This window comes from Lithobates pipiens, unplaced genomic scaffold (genome assembly GCF_037356315.1).
Source record: "Lithobates pipiens isolate NorthernLeopardFrog02 unplaced genomic scaffold, aLitPip1_a1.2 Scaffold_19, whole genome shotgun sequence".
Taxonomy (NCBI): domain Eukaryota; kingdom Metazoa; phylum Chordata; class Amphibia; order Anura; family Ranidae; genus Lithobates; species Lithobates pipiens.
The window spans coordinates 198,433,672-198,445,526 of record NW_027507764.1 but is presented as its reverse complement, the minus strand read 5'-3'; positions in this window follow the sequence as shown (position 1 = coordinate 198,445,526).

Here is an 11,855-nt window from a genome sequence, read left to right as displayed (position 1 = left end):
AACGCCGTCCAGCGATGTCAATTGTCCATAACGACCTCCAGCAGTGAAAATTGACAATAATGCCGTCCAGCGATGTCAATTGTCAATAACGACCTCTAGTGAAAAAAATTGTCCATAACAACATTCAGTGATGTCAATTGTTGATAACGCTGTCAAGCGGCAAAAATTTACGTTACGGCTGTCCAGAGACAAAAATTGTCGATAACGACCTCCAGTGATGTAAATTTTTAATAATGCCATCCAGCGATGTCAATTGTTGATAACGCCGCGCAGCGACAAAAATTGACGATAACGCCATCCAGCATCAAAAATTGTCGATAACGCTATCCAGCGATGTCAATTGTCGATAACGACATCAAGCAATGAAAATTGACAATAATGCCGTCCAGTGATGTCAATTGTCGATAACGCCGTCCAGCGATGTCAATTGTCGATAACGACCTCCAATGAAAAAAAATTAATAACGACTTCCAGCATCAAAAAATCTCAATAACGCCGTCCAGCGATGTCAATTGTTGATACTGCCGTCCAGCGACAAATATTGACGATAACGCCATCCAGCATCAAATATTGTCGATAACGCCATCCAGCGCTGTCAATAAACGACCTCCAGCAATAAAAAGTGACAATAATGCCGTCCAGCGATGTCAATTGTCGATAACGCCTTCCAGCGATGTCAATTGTCAATAACGACCTCTAGTGACAAAAATTGTCGATAACAACATCCAGCGATGTCAATTGTTGATAACGGCGCGCAGCGACAAAAATTGACGATAAAGCCATCCAGCATCAAAAATTGTCGATAACGCTATCCAGTGATGTCAATTGTCGATAACGACATTGAGCAATGAAAATTGATGATAACGCCATCCAGCATCAAAAATTGTCGATAACGCCGTCCAGAGATGTCAATTGTCGATAACCACCTCCAGTGAAAAAATAGTCAATAACGACTTCCAGCAAAAAATCTCAATAACGACGTCCAACAATGTCAGTTGTCAATAACGACCTCCAGTGACAAAAATTGTCGATAACAACATCCAGCGATGTCAATTGTTGATAACGCTGTCAAGCGACAAAAATTGACGTTACGGCTGTCCAGAGACAAAAATTGACGATAACGGCCTCCAGCGATGTCAATTTTCAATAACGCCGTCCAGCGATGTCAATTGTTGATAACGCTGTGCAGCGTCAAAAATTGACGATAACGCTATCCAGCATCAAAAATTGTCGATAACGCTATCCAGCGATGTCAATTGTCGATAACGACATCAAGCAATGAAAATTGACAATAATGCCGTCCAGCGATGTCAATTGTCGATAACGCCGTCCAGCGAAGTCAATTGTCGATAACGACTTCCAGCAACAAATCTCAATAACGACCTCCAGCGATGTCAATTGTTGATAACACCGTCCAGCGTCAAAAATTGACGATAATGCCATCCAGCATCAAATATTGTCGATAACGCCATCCAGCGATGTCAATTGTCGATAACGAACTCCAGCAATGAAAATTGACAATAATGCCGTCCAGCGATGTCAATTGTCGAGAACGCCGTCCAGCGATGTCAATTGTCGATAACCACCTCCAGTGAAAAAAATTGTATATTCCGTTGTCAAGTATCCTTTGTATCCATCTTGCTAATATTTACGAATCCCCACCCACTTTCATCCATTTTTCCTTTTTCATATATTTTTTTTTTATTATTATTATTATTATTTTTTATTATTATTATTATTTTTATATTTATTTTAATTTTTATTTATTCTTTTTTTATTTTTATATATATTTTTATTTTTATTACCACATCCATCATTTTCATTTTTATTTCTTCTTCATTCTTATATTTTTATTTTTAGTTCCTTTTTTTTTCTGTTTTTTTTCACTTGTGTTTTTTTCATTTGTTTCATTATTATCATTTTTCACTTTAGTTTCATTACTAACTCCTCTTACTTCACCACACATATATAAATAAATATATATACATGTCCATACATATATCTTGCACCACTCTTTCTCCCATTTACTCCTCTTCTTCCTGTTTCCATTGTATTTAGTTCTGTGTCCTCACAATATTATGGTCCCCCCGCATTGGTCCGTGCCTAATTAGTTCCTATGCCTGTATATTGGTTCCGGCATCCCCGCCCCCTTCCCCTCCCCTGTGTGCTATTTATACCCCTGCCCTGATTCCAAGAGCCCAGCTTGATAAAGGAGCGCAGCCGTCCTGTCATACACGGTCTTGCCAGCTCAAGAAACGCGTTGAATGCCCTGTGACGTCATCTCCCGTCGCCCGGAGTTCCTCGTGCGTTCCATGCCTCGGACTAACGCTCACGTCTCTACATCGGCCGGCTCTGCACATCTAATACAGCTAATGTTGTCTAATGTTGTCGATAACAACATGCAGCGATGTCAATTGTTGATAACGCTGTCAAGCGGCAAAAATTGACGTTATGGCTGTCCAGAGACAAAAATTGTCGATAATGACCTCCAGCGATGTCAATTTTCAATAACGCTGTCCAGCGATGTCAATTGTTGATAACGCCGTGCAGTGGCAAAAATTGACGATTACGACATCCAGCATCAAAAATTGTCGATAACGCTATCCAGCGATGTCAATTGTCGATAACGAACTCCAGCAATGAAAATTGACAATAATGCCATCCAGCGATGTCAATTGTCGATAACGCCGTCCAGCGATGTCAATTGTCGATAACCACCTCCAGTGAAAAAAATTGTCAATAACGACTTCCAGCAAAAAATCTCAATAACGACGTCCAGCGATGTCAGTTGTCGATAACGACCTCCAGTAACAAAAATTGTCGATAACGCCGCCCAGCAACAAAAATTGACGATAATGACGTCCAGCAACGAAAATTGTCAATAACGCTGTCCAGCGATGTCAATTGTCAAGAACGACCTCTAGTGACAAAAATTGCCGATAACATCCAGCGATGTAAATTGTTGATAACGCTGTCAAGCGACAAAAATTTACGTTACGGCTGTCCAGAGACAAAAATTGTCTATTAATATTATTATATGTTATTATATATATATATATATATATATAATTATATATATATATATATTTTTTTTTTTCCCTTTCATACAGTTGGCTTTACAGGAATAGTATATATTCCGTTGTCAAGTATCCTTTGTATCCATCTTGCTAATATTTACGAATTCCCACCCACTTTCATACATTTTTCCTTTTTCATATATTTTTTTTTTTTATTATTATTATTTTTTTTTTTATTATTATTATTATTATTATTATTATTATTATTTTTATATTTATTTTAATTTTTATTTATTCTTTTTTTATTTTTATATTTATATATATTTTTATTTTTATTTCCACATCCATCATTTTCATTTTTATTTCTTCTTCATTCTTATATTTTTATTTTTAGTTCCTTTTTTTTCAGTTTTTTTTCACTTGTGTTTTTTTCATTTGTTTCATTATTATCATTTTTCACTTTAGTTTCATTACTAACTCCTCTTACTTCACCACACATATATAAATAAATATATATACATGTCCATACATATATCTTGCACCACTCTTTCTCCCATTTACTCCTCTTCTTCCTGTTTCCATTGCATTTAGTTCTGTGTCCTCACAATATTATGGTCCCCCCGCATTGGTCCGTGCCTTATTAGTTCCTATGCCTGTATATTGGTTCCGGCATCCCCGCCCCCTTCCCCTCCCCTGTGTGCTATTTATACCCCTGCCCTGATTCCAAGAGCCCAGCTTGATAAAGGAGCGCAGCCGTCCTGTCATACACGGTCTTGCCAGCTCAAGAAACGCGTTGCATGCCCTGTGACGTAATCTCCCGTCGCCCGGAGTTCCTCGTGCGTTCCACGCCTCGGACTAACGCACACGTCTCTACATCGGCCGGCTCTGCACATCTAATACAGCTAATGTTGTCTAATGTTGTCGATAACAACATGCAGCGATGTCAATTGTTGATAACGCTGTCAAGCGGCAAAAATTGACGTTACGGCTGTCCAGAGACAAAAATTGTCGATAACGACCTCCAGCGATGTCAATTTTCAATAACGCTGTCCAGCGATGTCAATTGTTGATAACGCCGTGCAGCGGCAAAAATTGACGATAACGACATCCAGCATCAAAAATTGTCGATAACGCTATCCAGCGATGTCAATTGTCGATAACGACCTCAAGCAATGAAAATTGACAATAATGCCGTCCAGCAAAGTCAACAGTCGATAACGCCATCCAGCGATGTCAATTGTCGATAACAACCTCCAGTGAAAAAAATAGTCAATAACGACTTCCAGCAACGAAAAATCCCAATAACGGCGTCCAGCGATGTCAATTGTTGATAACGCCGTCCAGCGATGTCAATTGTCGATAACGACCTCTAGTGACAAAAATTGTTGGTAACACTGCCCAGCGACAAAAATTTACAATAATGACGTCCAGCAACTAAAATTGTCAATAACGCCGTCCAGCGATGTCAATTTTCGATAAAGCCGTCCAGCGATGTCAATCGTTGATAACGCTGCCAGTGACAAAAATGATCGATAGCGCCGTCCAGTGATTTAAATTGTCGATAATGACCTCAAGCAACGAAGATTGTCAATAACGCCGTCCAGCGATGTCAATTGTCGACAACACCATCCAGCGATGTCAATTGTCGTTAACGACCTCCAGTAAAAAAAATAGTCAATAACGACTTCCAGCGACGAAAAATCTCAATAACGGCGTCCAGCGATGTCAATTGTTGATAACGCCGTCTAGCGATGTCAATTGTCAATAATGACCTCCAGCAACGAAAATTGTCACTAACTCCATCCAGCGATGTCAATTGTTAACGGCCTCCAGCAATGAAAATTGTCAATAACGGCGTCCAGAGATGTCGATAATTGACCTACAGCGACAAAAATTGTCAATAACGACTTCCAGCAATGAAAATTCTCCATAATGCCGTCCAGCGACAAAAATTGACGATAACGCCATCCAGCATCAAAAATTGTCGATAATGACGTCCAGCGATGTCAATTGTCCATAACGACCTCCAGCAGTGAAAATTGACAATAATGCCGTCCAGCGATGTCAATTGTCAATAACGACCTCTAGTGAAAAAAATTGTCCATAACAACATTCAGTGATGTCAATTGTTGATAACGCTGTCAAGCGGCAAAAATTTACGTTACGGCTGTCCAGAGACAAAAATTGTCGATAACGACCTCCAGTGATGTAAATTTTCAATAATGCCATCCAGCGATGTCAATTGTTGATAACGCCGCGCAGCGACAAAAATTGACGAGAACGCCATCCAGCATCAAAAATTGTCGATAACGCTATCCAGTGATGTCAATTGTCGATAACGACATCAAGCAATGAAAATTGACAATAATGCTGTCCAGTGATGTCAATTGTCGATAACGCCGTCCATCGATGTCAATTGTCGATAACGACCTCCAATGAAAAAAAATTAATAACGACTTCCAGCATCAAAAAATCTCAATAACGCCGTCCAGCGATGTCAATTGTTGATACTGCCGTCCAGCGACAAAAATTTACGATAACGCCATCCAGCATCAAATATTGTCGATAACGCCATCCAGCGCTGTCAATAAACAACCTCCAGCAATAAAAAGTGACAATAATGCCGTCCAGCGATGTCAATTGTCGATAACGCCTTCCAGCGATGTCAATTGTCAATAACGACCTCTAGTGACAAAAATTGTCGATAACAACATCCATCGATGTCAATTGTTGATAACGGCGCGCAGCGACAAAAATTGACGATAAAGCCATCCAGCATCAAAAATTGTCGATAACGCTATCCAGTGATGTCAATTGTCGATAACGACATTGAGCAATGAAAATTGATGATAACGCCATCCAGCATCAAAAATTGTCGATAACGCCGTCCAGAGATGTCAATTGTCGATAACCACCTCCAGTGAAAAAATAGTCAATAACGACTTCCAGCAAAAAATCTCAATAACGACGTCCAACAATGTCAGTTGTCAATAACGACCTCCAGTGACAAAAATTGTCGATAACAACATCCAGCGATGTCAATTGTTGATAACGCTGTCAAGCGACAAAAATTGACGTTACGGCTGTCCAGAGACAAAAATTGACGATAACGGCCTCCAGCGATGTCAATTTTCAATAACGCCGTCCAGCGATGTCAATTGTTGATAACGCTGTGCAGCGTCAAAAATTGACGATAACGCTATCCAGCATCAAAAATTGTCGATAACGCTATCCAGCGATGTCAATTGTCGATAACGACATCAAGCAATGAAAATTGACAATAATGCCGTCCAGCGATGTCAATTGTCGATAACGCCGTCCAGCGAAGTCAATTGTCGATAACGACTTCCAGCAACAAATCTCAATAACGACCTCCAGCGATGTCAATTGTTGATAACACCGTCCAGCGTCAAAAATTGACGATAATGCCATCCAGCATCAAATATTGTCGATAACGCCATCCAGCGATGTCAATTGTCGATAACGAACTCCAGCAATGAAAATTGACAATAATGCCGTCCAGCGATGTCAATTGTCGAGAACGCCGTCCAGCGATGTCAATTGTCGATAACCACCTCCAGTGAAAAAAATTGTATATTCCGTTGTCAAGTATCCTTTGTATCCATCTTGCTAATATTTACGAATCCCCACCCACTTTCATCCATTTTTCCTTTTTCATATATATTTTTTTTATTATTATTATTATTATTTTTTATTATTATTATTATTTTTATATTTATTTTAATTTTTATTTATTCTTTTTTTATTTTTATATATATTTTTATTTTTATTACCACATCCATCATTTTCATTTTTATTTCTTCTTCATTCTTATATTTTTATTTTTAGTTCCTTTTTTTTTTCTGTTTTTTTTCACTTGTGTTTTTTTCATTTGTTTCATTATTATCATTTTTCACTTTAGTTTCATTACTAACTCCTCTTACTTCACCACACATATATAAATAAATATATATACATGTCCATACATATATCTTGCACCACTCTTTCTCCCATTTACTCCTCTTCTTCCTGTTTCCATTGTATTTAGTTCTGTGTCCTCACAATATTATGGTCCCCCCGCATTGGTCCGTGCCTAATTAGTTCCTATGCCTGTATATTGGTTCCGGCATCCCCGCCCCCTTCCCCTCCCCTGTGTGCTATTTATACCCCTGCCCTGATTCCAAGAGCCCAGCTTGATAAAGGAGCGCAGCCGTCCTGTCATACACGGTCTTGCCAGCTCAAGAAACGCGTTGCATGCCCTGTGACGTCATCTCCCGTCGCCCGGAGTTCCTCGTGCGTTCCACGCCTCGTACTAACGCTCACGTCTCTACATCGGCCGGCTCTGCACATCTAATACAGCTAATGTTGTCTAATGTTGTCGATAACAACATGCAGCGATGTCAATTGTTGATAACGCTGTCAAGCGGCAAAAATTGACGTTGCGGCTGTCCAGAGATAAAAATTGTCGATAACGACCTCCAGCGATGTCAATTTTCAATAACACTGTCCAGCGATGTCAATTGTTGATAACGCCGTGCAGCGGCAAAAATTGACGATAACGACATCCAGCATCATAAATTGTCGATAACGCTATCCAGCGATGTCAATTGTCGATAACGACCTCAAGCAATGAAAATTGACAATAATGCCGTCCAGCAAAGTCAACTGTCGATAACGCTGTCCAGCGATGTCAATTGTCGATAACAACCTCCAGTGAAAAAAATAGTCAATAACGACTTCCAGCAACGAAAAATCCCAATAACGGCGTCCAGCGATGTCAATTGTTGATAACGCCGTCCAGCGATGTCAATTGTCGATAACGACCTCCAGTGACAAAAATTGTTGGTAACACTGCCCAGCGACAAAAATTGAAAATAATGACGTCCAGCAACTAAAATTGTCAATAACGCCGTCCAGCGATGTCAATTTTCGATAAAGCCGTCCAGCGATGTCAATCGTTGATAACGCTGCCAGTGACAAAAATGATCGATAACGCCGTCCAGTGATTTAAATTGTCGATAATGACCTCAAGCAACGAAGATTGTCAATAACGCCGTCCAGCGATGTCAATTGTCGTTAACGACCTCCAGTGAAAAAAATAGTCAATAACGACTTCCAGCGACGAAAAATCTCAATAACGGCGTCCAGCGATGTCAATTGTTGATAACGCCGTCCAGCGATGTCAATTGTCAATAATGACCTCCAGCAACGAAAATTGTCACTAACTCCATCCAGCGATGTCAATTGTTAACGGCCTCCAGCAATGAAAATTGTCAATGACGGCGTCCAGAGATGTCAATTGTCGATAATTGACCTACAGCGACAAAAATTGTCAATAACGACTTCCAGCAATGAAAATTCTCAATAACGCCGTCCAGCGACAAAAATTGACGATAACGCCATCCAGCATCAAAAATTGTCGATAATGACGTCCAGCGATGTCAATTGTCCATAACGCCGTCCAGCGATGTCAATTGTCCATAACGACCTCCAGCAGTGAAAATTGACAATAATGCCGTCCAGCGATGTCAATTGTCAATAACGACCTCTAGTGAAAAAAATTGTCCATAACAACATTCAGTGATGTCAATTGTTGATAACGCTGTCAAGCGGCAAAAATTTATGTTACGGCTGTCCAGAGACAAAAATTGTCGATAACGACCTCCAGTGATGTAAATTTTCAATAACGCCGTCCAGCGATGTCAATTGTTGATAACGCCGCGCAGCGACAAAAATTGACGATAACGCCATCCAGCATCAAAAATTGTCGATAACGCTATCCAGCGATGTCAATTGTCGATAACGACATCAAGCAATGAAAATTGACAATAATGCCGTCCAGTGATGTCAATTGTCGATAACGCCGTCCAGCGATGTCAATTGTCGATAACGACCTCCAATGAAAAAAAATTAATAACGACTTCCAGCATCAAAAAATCTCAATAACGCCGTCCAGCGATGTCAATTGTTGATACTGCTGTCCAGCGACAAAAATTGACGATAACGCCATCCAGCATCAAATATTGTCGATAACGCCATCCAGCGCTGTCAATAAACGACCTCAAGCAATGAAAAGTGACAATAATGCCGTCCAGCGATTTCAATTGTCGATAACGCCTTCCAGCGATGTCAATTGTCAATAACGACCTCTAGTGACAAAAATTGTCGATAACAACATCCAGCGATGTCAATTGTTGATAACGGCGCGCAGCGAAAAAAATTGACGATAAAGCCATCCAGCATCAAAAATTGTCGATAACGCTATCCAGTGATGTCAATTGTCGATAACGACATCGAGCAATGAAAATTGACGATAACGCCATCCAGCATCAAAAATTGTCGATAACGCCGTCCAGAGATGTCAATTGTCGATAACCACCTCCAGTGAAAAAAATAGTCAATAACGACTTCCAGCAAAAAATCTCAATAACGACGTCCAACGATGTCAGTTGTCAATAACGACCTCCAGTGACAAAAATTGTCGATAACAACATCCAGCGATGTCAATTGTTGATAACGCTGTCAAGCGACAAAAATTGACGTTACGGCTGTCCAGAGACAAAAATTGACGATAACGGCCTCCAGCGATGTCAATTTTCAATAACGCCGTCCAGCGATGTCAATTGTTGATAACGCTGTGCAGCGTCAAAAATTGACGATAACGCCATCCAGCATCAAAAATTGTCGATAACGCTATCCAGCGATGTCAATTGTCGATAACGACATCAAGCAATGAAAATTGACAATAATGCCGTCCAGCGATGTCAATTGTCGATAACGCCGTCCAGCGAAGTCAATTGTCGATAATGACTTCCAGCAACAAATCTCAATAACGACCTCCAGCGATGTCAATTGTTGATAACACCGTCCAGCGTCAAAAATTGACGATAATGCCATCCAGCATCAAATATTGTCGATAACGCCATCCAGCGATGCCAATTGTCGATAACGAACTCCAGCAATGAAAATTGACAATAATGCCGTCCAGCGATGTCAATTGTCGATAACGCCGTCCAGCGATGTCAATTGTCGATAACCACCTCCAGTGAAAAAAATTGTCAATAACGACTTCCAGCAAAAAATCTCAATAACGACGTCCAGCGATGTCAGTTGTCGATAACGACCTCCAGTAACAAAAATTGTCGATAACGCCGCCCAGCAACAAAAATTTACGATAATGACGTCCAGCAACGAAAATTGTCAATAACGCTGTCCAGCGATGTCAATTGTCAAGAACGACCTCTAGTGACAAAAATTGGCGATAACAACATCCAGCGATGTCAATTGTTGATAACGCTGTCAAGCGACAAAAATTGACGTTACGGCTGTCCAGAGACAAAAATTGTCTATTAATATTATTATATGTTATTATATATATATAAATATATATATATATATATATATATATATATATATTTTTTTTTCCCTTTCATACAGTTGGCTTTACAGGAATAGTATATATTCCGTTGTCAAATATCCTTTGTATCCATCTTGCTAATATTTACGAATTCCCACCCACTTTCATCCATTTTTCCTTTTTCATATATATTTTTTTTATTATTATTATTATTATTATTTTTTTATTATTATTATTATTATTATTATTTTTATATTTATTTTAATTTTTATTTATTCTTTTTTTATTTTTATATTTATATATATTTTTATTTTTATTTCCACATCCATCATTTTCATTTTTATTTATTCTTCATTCTTATGTTTTTATTTTTAGTTCCTTTTTTTTTTTCTGTTTTTTTTCACTTGTGTTTTTTTCATTTGTTTCATTACTAACTCCTCTTACTTCACCACACATATATAAATAAATATATATACATGTCCATACATATATCTTGCACCACTCTTTCTCCCATTTACTCCTCTTCTTCCTGTTTCCATTGTATTTAGTTCTGTGTCCTCACAATATTATGGTCCCCCGTATTGGTCCGTGCCTTATTAGTTCCTATGCCTGTATATTGGTTCCGGCATCCCCGCCCCCTTCCCCTCCCCTGTGTGCTATTTATACCCCTGCCCTGATTCCAAGAGCCCAGCTTGATAAAGGAGCGCAGCCGTCCTGTCATACACGGTCTTGCCAGCTCAAGAAACGCGTTGCATGCCCTGTGACGTCATCTCCCGTCGCCCGGAGTTCCTCGTGCGTTCCATGCCTCGGACTAACGCTCACGTCTCTACATCGGCCGGCTCTGCACATCTAATACAGCTAATGTTGTCTAATGTTGTCGATAACAACATGCAGCGATGTCAATTGTTGATAACGCTGTCAAGCGGCAAAAATTGACGTTACGGCTGTCCAGAGACAAAAATTGTCGATAATGACCTCCAGCGATGTCAATTTTCAATAACGCTGTCCAGCGATGTCAATTGTTGATAACGCCGTGCAGCGGCAAAAATTGACGATAACGACATCCAGCATCAAAAATTGTCGATAACGCTATCCAGCGATGTCAATTGTCGATAACGAACTCCAGCAATGAAAATTGACAATAATGCCGTCCAGCGCTGTCAATTGTCGATAACGCCGTCCAGCGATGTCAATTGTCGATAACCACCTCCAGTGAAAAAAATTGTCAATAACGACTTCCAGCAAAAAATCTCAATAACGACGTCCAGCGATGTCAGTTGTCGATAACGACCTCCAGTAACAAAAATTGTCGATAACGCCGCCCAGCAACAAAAATTGACGATAATGACGTCCAGCAACGAAAATTGTCAATAACGCTGTCCAGCGATGTCAATTGTCAAGAACGACTTCTAGTGATAAAAATTGTCGATAACAACATCCAGCGATGTCAATTATTGATAACGCTGTCAAGCGACAAAATT